The sequence below is a fragment of the Rhinopithecus bieti genome, unplaced genomic scaffold (genome assembly GCF_001698545.2).
Source record: "Rhinopithecus bieti isolate Rb0 unplaced genomic scaffold, ASM169854v2 scaffold_5246, whole genome shotgun sequence".
NCBI classification, from domain to species: Eukaryota; Metazoa; Chordata; class Mammalia; order Primates; family Cercopithecidae; genus Rhinopithecus; species Rhinopithecus bieti.
In genome coordinates, this window is record NW_016804704.1 from 1165151 (window position 1) to 1176797 (window position 11647).

The following is an 11647-nucleotide window of genomic DNA, read 5'->3' on the forward strand; positions in this document are numbered from 1 at the left end:
TCCCAAGGTCTGGTTTCTGTCAATGGAGCAAGACATAAAAAGAAGCCAAACATGAAATGCCCAGCATGGGTTAGAAAGCATCTGACGTATTTCTCAAATAAAGGAAATGCTAATGGCCTTTTTGACTTGTGGCAATGGATGCCTCTCCATTTGTCTTGTGGGATGCTGGAAAGGGGATTTCACTTTAAGCCATCTTCTTGACGGCTCTTGCCCTCATCCATCTGCAGAGATATTAAAGTCACAGTTAGGCTGAATTTCTAAAGGCCAGGATGTGAATTTGATTTAATAGTGTGACACCAACCAAGAAAACAAGGCCATAAAAATAAAGGCAGACACCGCTCCCCTAACTTATGTCACTGGAGGGATGAGAATAAATGGATAAGAAAAGAAGAAGGAGCAATTAGGAAAATATCAGCCGGGTTTGGTCTTCCTAGGTGTCTGCAACTTATTTGGAGCTGCTCATAAAGGTTTGAGGAATGCTTTTCAAACTTCGGGTGACAACCCTTCCTTTCACCTGCAGGAAAACAAAAGTAATGCTTAAGCATCAGTGCTTAGCCCTGTTTGAAGCATTTACCATTTTAATTCTCAGAAGAACACCTATGGGTATGTTATTTAATCATTATTAATTCCTTCTTTACGCATGAGAAATGTAGGCATAGAGAAGGTAAAGAAATTTATCCAAGGCCAAACAGCCAAGAAAAAGTGGTCTAAGGCTTTATACCTGGCTGTCTAGTTCCAGAGAGGATGCTCATTCATTTTCACAGTGCTATCTTGTGACTGGCTGCTTATTCAGCACAATCTTTCTATGAAATTGGCAGCTTTGGAGGTGGGTGCCTGAATGCTCAGAAGTACACAGAACTGTTAACATGATCATCCCTCCATACAATCCAGTATGTTTGGTTAAACATAGACAATTGAGCGCACAAGCTTACCTAACTCCTTTCTGAAATCCCCAGAAATGACAGCTGTAAAAGAATTGCAAAGGGTTGGGCGGAGCAGGAACAAAAGGACCAAGCAAACGAGAAAAGGGAGATGCAGGCAATGATATTGGGGAATTGGAAACTGGATGGCCGAGTGGTAGCTGACTTGCAAGCCAGGGAAAGCTGAAACCAAGCCTGGCCTGGCAGCTCCAATAGGCAACCCCATTCCACCATCAAGTAGTTGCAGGAATCGACACTGAAGACATGTAGCATGCCTCCGAGAGTGACGCAATGAGTGGAGCAGGAAATGGGGGCGTTCTCTAAAAGCTTAGACCCTTCCTAAATGTCTCCCTCTTGGATATATTACCAGACAATATCCCTTCTTGCTGCCCCATAGAAGACTGGAGCCTGCGCTATGGGAAGGAATATCCAGAGGGATCCTAGACTCAGACCCTAGGCCCAGTCAAGGTAGAGGAAATAGAGTTTGTGCTCAAGTCCACCGACAGAATGGTGAATGTCTCCCAGGCCCCTGACACCCAAAGCTCTCCGGGGCCGGCAGTCTTCCTGCACACCAGCCTGCTGCAGGCTAGGGAGTCAAGGATGCCTCTCTGAGCAGACTGTTAAGCCTGGAGAAATGAACACACATGGATAGGTGTGTAGGCTGTGATAACCCAGACAGATCACGTTTCATGAAGCCTCACAGAGGTCAAGCAGCATCCATGCCTCCAGAACTTCTGGTCAGCTTTCAGTGCATCCTCCTTCAATATGAATGACAGCAAAGAGTTAACAGGAAAGACAGAGATTTGAGGGAAGAAAACACAAGAAAGGGGCCGGGCGTGGTGGCTCACGCCTGTAATCCCAGCACTTTGGGAGGCCGAGGCAGGAGGATCACAAGGTCAGGAGATCGAGACCATCCTGGCTAACACGGTGAAACACTGTCTCTACTAAAATACAAAAAAAAAAATTAGCCGGGCGCGGTGGCGGGCGCCTGTAGTCCCAGCTACTCGGGAGGCTGAGGCAGGAGAATGGCATGAACCTGGAAGCCGGAGCTTGCAGTGAGCTGAGATGTACCACTGCACTCCAGCCTGGGCGACAGAGCGAGACTCCGTCTCAAAACACACACACACACACACACACACACACACACACACACACACACACACACACACACAAGAAAGGCATCTGAAAGAAAAGAAACCATGCAGGAATAAGAAATCTTTAAGAAAAACTCATTAATATTTTTATTCAAGTCTGTGAAATTGGAAAGATGGTGTTTTTTTGTGAAAATGAACTGCTTTGTGTCCTGTTCTAAGAGGCCAGTCAGGTGCATCCAGGAGAGGAGACAGAGGGGAGGCTCAGGAGTATGAAGGTGACTGCACTCACAGCTCCTAGAGGCAAGAGGCCCAGAAGGCCACACAGAACCATGTGGGAAAGATACCAGGTAGTCAGAAGACGGGAGGCAGGAGTGCTGGGAAGATATGCACAAGGCCTTTCTTGGGGCATCAGAGGGAAAGGCAAGGCAGGACAGGTGAGCAGGTGAGAAGTGGCCAGCTAGAATAATTGCGGAGGGCTCTGAGCTGTAGGGGAACTCCCTGGTTGCCTGATATCTGGCCCTAGAATAATTAAGACAGAACAATATTGCCTTTGGAGGTGTATGGGCCAGATAGAGGAGGGCTGGCTCTGGATTGGTTACTTTGCATATCAAAAGCATGCCCAGGACTGGGCCCTTTGCTATCTAAAAATTGGCTAGCCCCTAAAGAGGTAGTCTCTTTCCACCAAGAAAGGTTTTTTAATATGTCAAAACATTATAATATACAGACTATTTTAAGTTATATTTATATTACATGAACATTCAAAGAACAAGAAAGGGATTTGGAAATTAAAAGAGAATAGTTGCAATATAAAATTTGTAAAAAGTAGGGAAACGTTATGTTGATAAAATCTCCCGGAGAGTGGATTAAAAAGAAAAGCAAATAAAAAAAGAAGAACAAACAAAAAAAACAAGTATAAGGATGAAAGAAAAGAGGTGGTTACAGACTTAGAGGATCTACTCTAGGAATTTTAATATTCAAATGAGGAGAGTTCCAAAAAGAGAGAATGCAGAAACCAAGGAGAGAAAATGATTGCATAAATAAAGAAAAATTGGAAATATGAATGACAATTATTTCCAAATTAAAAGGTTTCATCAAGGATCTGAAATTATGAATTTTAAAAAGATTTTAAAAATATGCACACTCAGGCACATTATCATGACATTTTAGAACAATAGAGGTAAGAATAATATTTTAGAAGCTTCCAGAAAGAAAACACAAGTTGCACACCAAGGATCAGGGGTCACAGGCACCTGACTTCCCCACAGCAGCACTGGACGCTGAAAGGGTGATTGAGGTCATGCATGAGTCAGGGTTCTCCAGAGGAACAGAGCTAATGCAATATATGTATACACGAAAAGGAGTTTATCAAGGAGAATTGACCCACACGATCACAAGGTCAAGTCCCACCATAGGCTGTCTACAAGCTGAGGAGCAAGGAAGCCAGTCTGAGTCCCAAAACCTCAAAAGTAGGGAAGCCGACAGTGCAGCCTTCAGTCTGTGGCCAAAGGCCCGAGAGCCCCTGGCAAACAAGTGTTGTGGGTCCAAGAGTCCAAAAGCTGAAGAACTTGGAGTCTGATGCTTGAAGGTGGAAAGCATCCAGCATGAGAGAAAGATGGAGGCTGGAAGACTCAGCAAGTCTGCTCATTCCACCTTCTTCTGCCTGCTTTGTTCTAGCTGTGCCAGCAGCTGAATGGATGGTGCCCACCCACATTGAGGATGCATCTGCCTTTCCCAGTCCACTGACTCACATATGAATCTCCTCTGATAACACTCTCACAGACACACCCAAGAACAGTACTTGGAATCCTCCAATCCAATCAAGTTGACACTTAATATTAACCATCACAGATCACAACATATAAGAAAAATCATGGTCCCACAAATGAAGACAGAATATCATGAGAGCTTTAGCAAAGCTGTGTACAAAGGTCTAGGAGAGTGCCAGGGTCTAAACAGTGGATTCTGAAATGATCACCTGCAGATGAGAGTCTGTGTCCACCATGTGCATTAATAGCTGATATTCCTATGCTGGGAAGGGCAATGCTGGCTTCTGGCTGGAATCATCCCATTGGGTGATGGTGGGTGTTTGGAGGGTGGGAGGAAGGGAGAATTCAGTGTGCTTCTCCTCCTCCTCTCTGTCTGCCTCAGGTAGCACTGCCAGCATGGCCATGTCTCCTCCAGGACTCCAGCGACACCAGACATCTCTCCCTCTGTGGTCTCAGTTTCCACTGGGCAGCCCACTGCGGTTCCAGCTTCCATCAAGCGTCCTGGATCCTGGCCACTATAAATAGGCCCTCTTTCTACCCTGGAGGACAGTAGCTTCCTGTAGCTGCTTACTGTATGAGTCAGGGTTCTCTAGAGGGACAGGACTAATGGGGTAGATGTATATATGAAAGAGGGTTTATTAAGGAGAATTGACTCACATGATCAAAAGGTGAAGTCCCACAATAAGTCATCTGAAAACTGAGGAGCAAAGAAGCTAGTCTGAGTCCCAAACCCTCAAAAGTAGGCAAGTCGACAGTGCAGTCTTCAGTCTGCACCCGAAGGCCTGAGAACCCCTGGCAAACCACAGTTGTAAGTCCAATAGTCCAAAAGCTAAAGAACTTGGAGTATGATGTTTGAGGGCAGGAAGCATCCAACATGGGAGAAAGATGGAGGCCAGAAGACTCAGCAAGTCTAGTCCTTCCATGTTCTTCTTTCTGCTTTTATTCTAGTTACACTCGAAGCTGATTAGATTTTGCCCCTCAGATTGAAGGTGGGTCTGCCTCTCCCAGTCCACTGACTCAAATGTTAATTTCCCTTGGCAGCACCCTCACAGACACACCCAGAAACAATACTTTGCATCCTTCAATCTAATCAAGTTGACACTCAGTATTAACCATCACACTTATGTATGGGTTGCTTCATAATATCTATTTGGCTGCTAAGTCTTTAAGTCACCGGCATAATCAATCTCCTGCATTAAATTCTCTCTGTTTGGAGGTTGGATAGTGTCTGCTGTCTTGATTGATCCAGGCTGGAACAAGTGCCCACTAGGCTAAGCTTTGGCATGCATAGCTTGTTTAGTCCCTCACTTTATATGATGAGCTTTAAGTTTTATCAAGTTCCCTGTGTTATGCAGGTAGAAACTGAGGTGGAGAGGAGTTAAGTTGTTCAAAGTCCCTCAGCTGTGTAGTGGCCCAGGCAGTATTAGAGCAATCTGACTCCAGGGTTTATTCTTTATCACCTGTGTACTATGTTGCCAACCTTGCTGAACCTGGGACATTCTGGCTCAAATCAATTATGTCTATCACGAGTATCAACAAAACACAGACTAGTTACTTAGCTAATGTAATATGTGACTAGATGGATGTTGTCAATTAGATAGATCCAAGCCACACATGTCTTAGAGCCTGAATCACACCCTGATGATACTCTACCACTGTAAAAACAGCCCTGGGAGCAGAAACCCAAGTTCTAGTCCTGCATTCAATGAGATGTGTGAGCCCCTGGGTGTTGCAAAGTAACCATTCCCAGGCCATGTCTTAGAATCTGAGTTGCACCCTAGGATGGCACTCTGCCATGGCCACACCACACCTGGAGGCGGAGTTCCATGTTCTAGTCTTGATTTCAACATTGATAAGTGTCTGTTATATTTGACCTCTATATCTTGATTGGTCAAGTAGTATTAATGAATTGTTATTGACCTTGATATATGCCAGATATCATGCTAAAAGCTCAACATGGCTATTTATTCCCTATGGCATCTCTATAAACCAACTGCTAGATACTCATCAATTTCACAGATGGGAAAACCGAGGTTGAGAGAAGTGACTTGGTATGCCCAAAGTCTACAACCTATGCATGGCAAAGCCCAAACGTAAACCAAAGCCTTTCTGATTCCAGAACTGTCAGGGCTGATACTGAGCAGATGTGTGAGATATCATACCAGTTGTTCACTGCAGGTAGCCCATAGGTTAGGTTCCAAATATTCTGGTTTGCCAAAGCCTATGCCATACCAGTTAAAAATTATTTTGAATCTCATGTCTGGGAGCTGGTACAATTAATCACTCTCTGCCATCACTATGAATATAATGGTGGCATATGTCATGCTTTCTAAATGCAAGGCAATTCCTAATAATCCCAGCCAAGCAGCACTTTCTTGGCACTGTAAAAATATTTGAAAAATTTTGCTGACTAGCATTCAGAAGTCTATTTATATAGTCTGCTCAATGTCACACAGATGGCCAGAGACAGACAGTTCATATATTTTGGTGGGTGAATATCTGTTGGGTGAATATCTATCGAATATCTCCTATGATCCATAGACTCTGGAAACAGACTGCCAGAGTTTGAATTCTAGCTCTCTTGCCAACTAGCTCTGTAATTTTAGGCAGGTTATTTGACCTTCTGTGCCTCAGTTTCCCATTTGTATAATACAAATAAAAATCTGCCACATGGGTTGTTGCAAGGATTATGTGGATGAATAGGAGTAAAGAATATAGAACAGTCTCTGGCTCCAGGTGTGTGCAGTCTACATCCTGACCATGACCTTCCCCACACAGTTGTTGGATAGCAGAACCAGGACTTGGCCCAGACAGATATCCTGGCACCAGGTCTCACTACCAGGTATAACAGGCTCACCCACCGTACTGGGCTACCCACTCTGACCTCTGGATCTTCCAACACTTCTTCCTATAGCCACTCTGCTATTGAGGCCAAAGTTCCAGGACCTGGATTTTTCTGCAGGGGCAGGGTGAAGGGATCCATGTGTGAAGCAAGCAGCAGACACAGAGCAGATGATGGTGCTGGGCTGGCTAGGAGAGGAGATGAAATTTTCTCGTTTTGCTTTCCACTTCCAATTTTGATAGTCTTCTGCAGAAAACTTTAGATTGGTTCAATACCATAGACTTTTGGTGTTTCATTCTTGGTATATATTCCCATTTCTGTCTTCACCTTTCCCTCTCTGATATCACAAAAATACATGGAAGTTGTAGCATAAATCCAGGGTTTTTTTTTTTCTTCATTTGGTTCTTTTATTATTATTTTTTTTATGACACAAAGAACTGGGAAGAGTTAGATTCGTTTGTTATTTCCTTTTTTTTTTTTTTTTTTTTTTTTTTTTTATTTGGCCAATTTGAAGGAAGTTTATCTTACTGTTATCAGGAAAAATGGGCATACCACAAAGCGAAACTGCTATGAGAGTTCTGCATGGCTGGGGATGGTTTCAGGAAACTTACAATCATTGGCAGATAGTGAAAAGAGGCAGGCGTTTGCCTTACTATGGCAGCAGGTTGAAGAGACAGAATGGGCCATTGTCAGTTGCAGCGAAAAACTCACCATTTATATAACCATTCAGATCTTGTGGAAGCTCCTTCATTTATCATGAGAACAGGGGCATGGGGAAAACCACCCTCACCATAAATCCATATTCACTTCCCCATTCCGGCCAGGTGAACTGCGGCTAGTCCTTAAACACTGCCGGGGAAATTAGCAATTCAAGTGGTAAAGGTTCTGAGAGCAGGACCGAAGCCTAAGCCATTATTAGTTCAGTTGGTGTAAAGGATAGAGTGTACATTAGTAGCTCTATAAATAAAATGTTGCTCAAATTGCTCTGTGTGTGTGTGTTTGCGTGTGTATGGGCAGCACACACGCAGCCACACACTTCATTTGAGTGTATCTCTGTGTATATATTCATTATTGCTTATGTTGCTTTTTATTCTTGAAGAAAATTATTTTTACAAGATTGATTGTATTGAATAAAGTAAGTTTGCTAATCAAAGATATGTAGCTCTGTCTTTGTGATGTCGTTAGTTCTACTTGAAGCACTTTTCAGAAACACTAATTCTTAAATGCTACCTTGAAAATTTCCAGAAATCTTCCTTAGATTTATGATTATGTTAAAAATGGATGCAAAGTGTAGCTAATAAATGGGCCAGCTCATGCCTCAGTTGACAAGACGGGAACAATAGGGAGTTAGGTTGGGTATACTGTGCCTAGAAATCTGAGAATATTGGCGGTTAGCCCTGCCATTAGAAATGGTAGCTTATGGGGCTGATTCAGATATGGAAAGTCATGGCAACGCGTCAGTTAGGTGGGGGGCCATATCAACTGTGGTTTGGATTCTTTTAAAGGAAAACCAACAATCCTGTAATCAGTATTTTTATATTTTTAAAAACCTCAAACTTTTAAAGAGGTTTAAATTTATTTTGTTTTTAACTTTTTTTTTTTTTTTTTTTTTTTTTTGAGACAGAGTCTCACTCCTGTTGCCCAGGCTGAAATGCAACAGAGTGAGACTCTGTCTCACCTCAGTGCAACCTCTGCCTCCTGGGTTCAAGCGATTCTCCTGCCTCAGCCTCCTAAGTAGTTGCGGTTATAGGCAAGTGCCACCACGCCCAGCTAATTTTTGTATTTTTTGTAGAGATGAGGTTTCACCACATTGGCCAGGCTGGTCTTGAATTCCTGACCTCAGATGATCCACCCGCTTCGGCCTCCCAAAGTGCTAGGATTATTGGCATAAGCCACAGTGCCCGGGCTAAAATTTATTTTATGTTAGATTCAGGCAGTACATGAGAAGGTTTGCTACCTAGACATATTGTGCAATGGTGGAGTTTTGGCTTCTAGTGACCACTGTACAAAGTGAGTGGTCTCTCTGTCTTTGGAGTCCACGGTGCTGATTGTTTCCAGATTTATTTCATGTGGACCTATTGTTTAGCTCCCACTAATCAGGACATTTGATATTTGATTTTCTGTTTCTGAGTTAGTTCACTCAGGAGAATGGCCTTCAACTGCATTAATGTTGCTGCAAAGGACATGATTTTGTTCTATTTTATCCAAAAAATCCATTTCTAATTGTTGTCTAATTCATTTGTAGATGCTGTACAGTACTAACAACGTTCATCTGTATACCACCAGCTCATGACATCTGCCCCTTGGGGACCATCCCATGGCCAGACACATGCATGCTGAGTACTTGTTGGGGGCTGGCCTGTATTCCAGGAGCAGCTCTTGGGTAAAAAACTATATCCTGGGAGGCTTCTTGATTTTAGGGATTCATCTGGGATTAAATATCTGATTTTTTAATAACTGTGAGTCAATTAAACCTCTTTCCTTCATAACTTACACAGTCTTAGGTATGCCTTTATTTTATTAGCAGTGTGAGAATAGACTAATACACCTGCCAAACATGATATCTTCATTGAGGGAAAGTGCAATGGTGGAGCAGGTCTCCTTCAAAGTCAAAGACTTCTATGAGAGGCTGAACTGGGTGTTCTCCTTGTGCCCCTCCAAGTCCACCTTCAGCTTTTTTCCACCCTACCCTGCATCTCAGGGATGTAATATTCAAGTACTTCGTCAGTTAAACCCCCTGTCTTCCAGCCTCCAGATTGGGTTGACCATTGGGAGGCACCAAGGAGATGAGAGAGCAGAAGATGAGAAAGAGCAGGATACTTACAACTCTGTTTCCCAGACCTGCTCCCTGCAACTTTGGGCCACACTTTGGAAGTGACTGCGTCCCTCCACCAATGGACGTGGCTTCTCCTGAATGGCCCTTCTACCATCACTCAAGCTCCAGTGACCTGGCCCTCCCATCGACAGGTCCCACTGGGGACTGGAAGGCTTCCCCTGTTACTGAGCCTTGTGTGTTTCACCACCCCTGGTGGTTTCCCTTAATTCTGTCCACACCTTTGTAAATAGTGCCTTCCTTAAGCCCTCTTCCACAAGCACTTTCAGTGCATGGTTCAAACCAGGATCCTGAATGATACAGGAATCAAATATTATTGGTTTTCTATTTTCCTCTCACTTTTCAGAGACTAGAAGGCACATATGTATTTATATGAAATATATCTGTATATATTTATGTGCATGTTTGTTGCTATATATACATACAAAAATCTGTATGTACGTATCAAATATATTTATCTCACTTATATAGCTGCTTCAAATAACAAAATGTTTTCTGAAGATAAAATAATTTCCTTGAACCCAATCAGTGACAACAATTGGAGGTTGAGAGCAATCAGATTGGTGTTGTTCCCCCAAATAAGCTGAAGTACAGGCAAAGGCTAGAGGCATTAGGACAAATTATCAGAACAACAGCCCTGGATCTCAGGATCTCGTACAGAGCCTTGTTCTGATATCCTGGCAGTTCTTAGCAGATCTCCTTCCAGGCAAGCAAGTGGGGACTGTAGAATCCAGCTCTCCCTCTGGTAGTTGCACCATCTTTACCTCAGCTCCCAAAGTCTCTGTAGAAAGGACCCCCAAAAATAATGATGCTTTTAGTATAAGTAGGTTCACGCAATGCTTAGGACAAGTATATTCCATAACACAAAAGGTATTCATTGCTTGCCTGACATCCCAATTTTATCTAGCCACCTGTATTTTCTCTAGCAATACTGCTCACGTTCCTTTGACCAGAAATAGATTCGTGGCACCAACCAGTAGCAAAGGGGGTATGAAGTGCAGCCAGGGGCTGGGCAACTGCTTCGCAGATGAGCTCCACACTATAGACGGTGGCATAAAGCTCTGGTGGTTAACCAGCTGTCCCTGCCACGCCTTGAGTGTGTGTGTTGTAAGTGTGAGAATGTGAGAGTGCGTGAGGGTGTGTGTGAATGTGAAAATGTGAGAGTCTGTGAGGGCATGTGTGAGTGTGAGAATGTGAGGGTTGTGAGGGCGTGTGTGTGAGAATGTGAGGGTTGAGGGCGTGTGTGTGAGAATGTGACGGTGTGAATGTGACCTGTGTGAGTGAGGTGTGTTATGTGTGGTCTTTAATGTGTGTGGAGTAATGTGATTGTGAGAGTGGAGGTTGTTGTATAGGGGTGAGTGAATATGTCTGTGACTGTCAAAGCATGTTGCTGGGCGTAAGTGTGTGGATGTGTTGTTAGGGTAGATAGTGTAAGATTGTTATGTCTGGTTGTGGGTGCGCTTGTGTGTGTGGTCTGGTGTGAGTTGTGCATGTGTGTGCCTGTGTGAGAGTGTGTGCTTGTGTGTGTGTTGGAGTATGTGTGGGGGATGTGTGCATGTGTGACTGTGTGGCGCTGTGTGGTGTGTGTGTATGTGACTGTGTGTGTATGAGTCTGTGTGTGACTGTGTGTGTGGTGCTCTGTGTGGTATGTGTGACCCTGTAGCGTGTGTGTGTGTGTGACTCTGTGTGTGTGTGGCACTCTGTGTGTGGTGTGTGTGTGACTGTGTAGCACTCTGTGTGGGGCGGATGTGTGTGTGTGCGTGTGTGTGTTCTTGGTCATCTGAATCAGTACGCTCCTGCAGCATCTCTCTCTGTTTCTTAGACTTGCCCAGCTGCTGGGTGTCTGCTGAGATGCCAGCCATTGCCTGTGGTTCCCAGCCCTGACGCTGGCCAGTGGGGTGAGGCGTCAGGGCTGCAGGCCCCTTGAAGCACACACCTGTGTTAGAGTGATAAAAGCTGCCTTTTCTGCCCAAAGCTCATCTTGTCTGAAGCCCGTTCTCACAGACTGTTACAAATATGATTCCTTTAGAAGTATAGCCGCTATGAAGCGGGGACACCCTCTCCTCCCAGATAACGGAGAGCGAATGAGATCATTAAGCAGAGACCTCAGCACAGGGCCTGGCGCTCAAGGGTCTCGAAGTCGGCTGCACGCTCTCCATAGCCCCACTCGCATGGTTTGCTATGGGAATAGC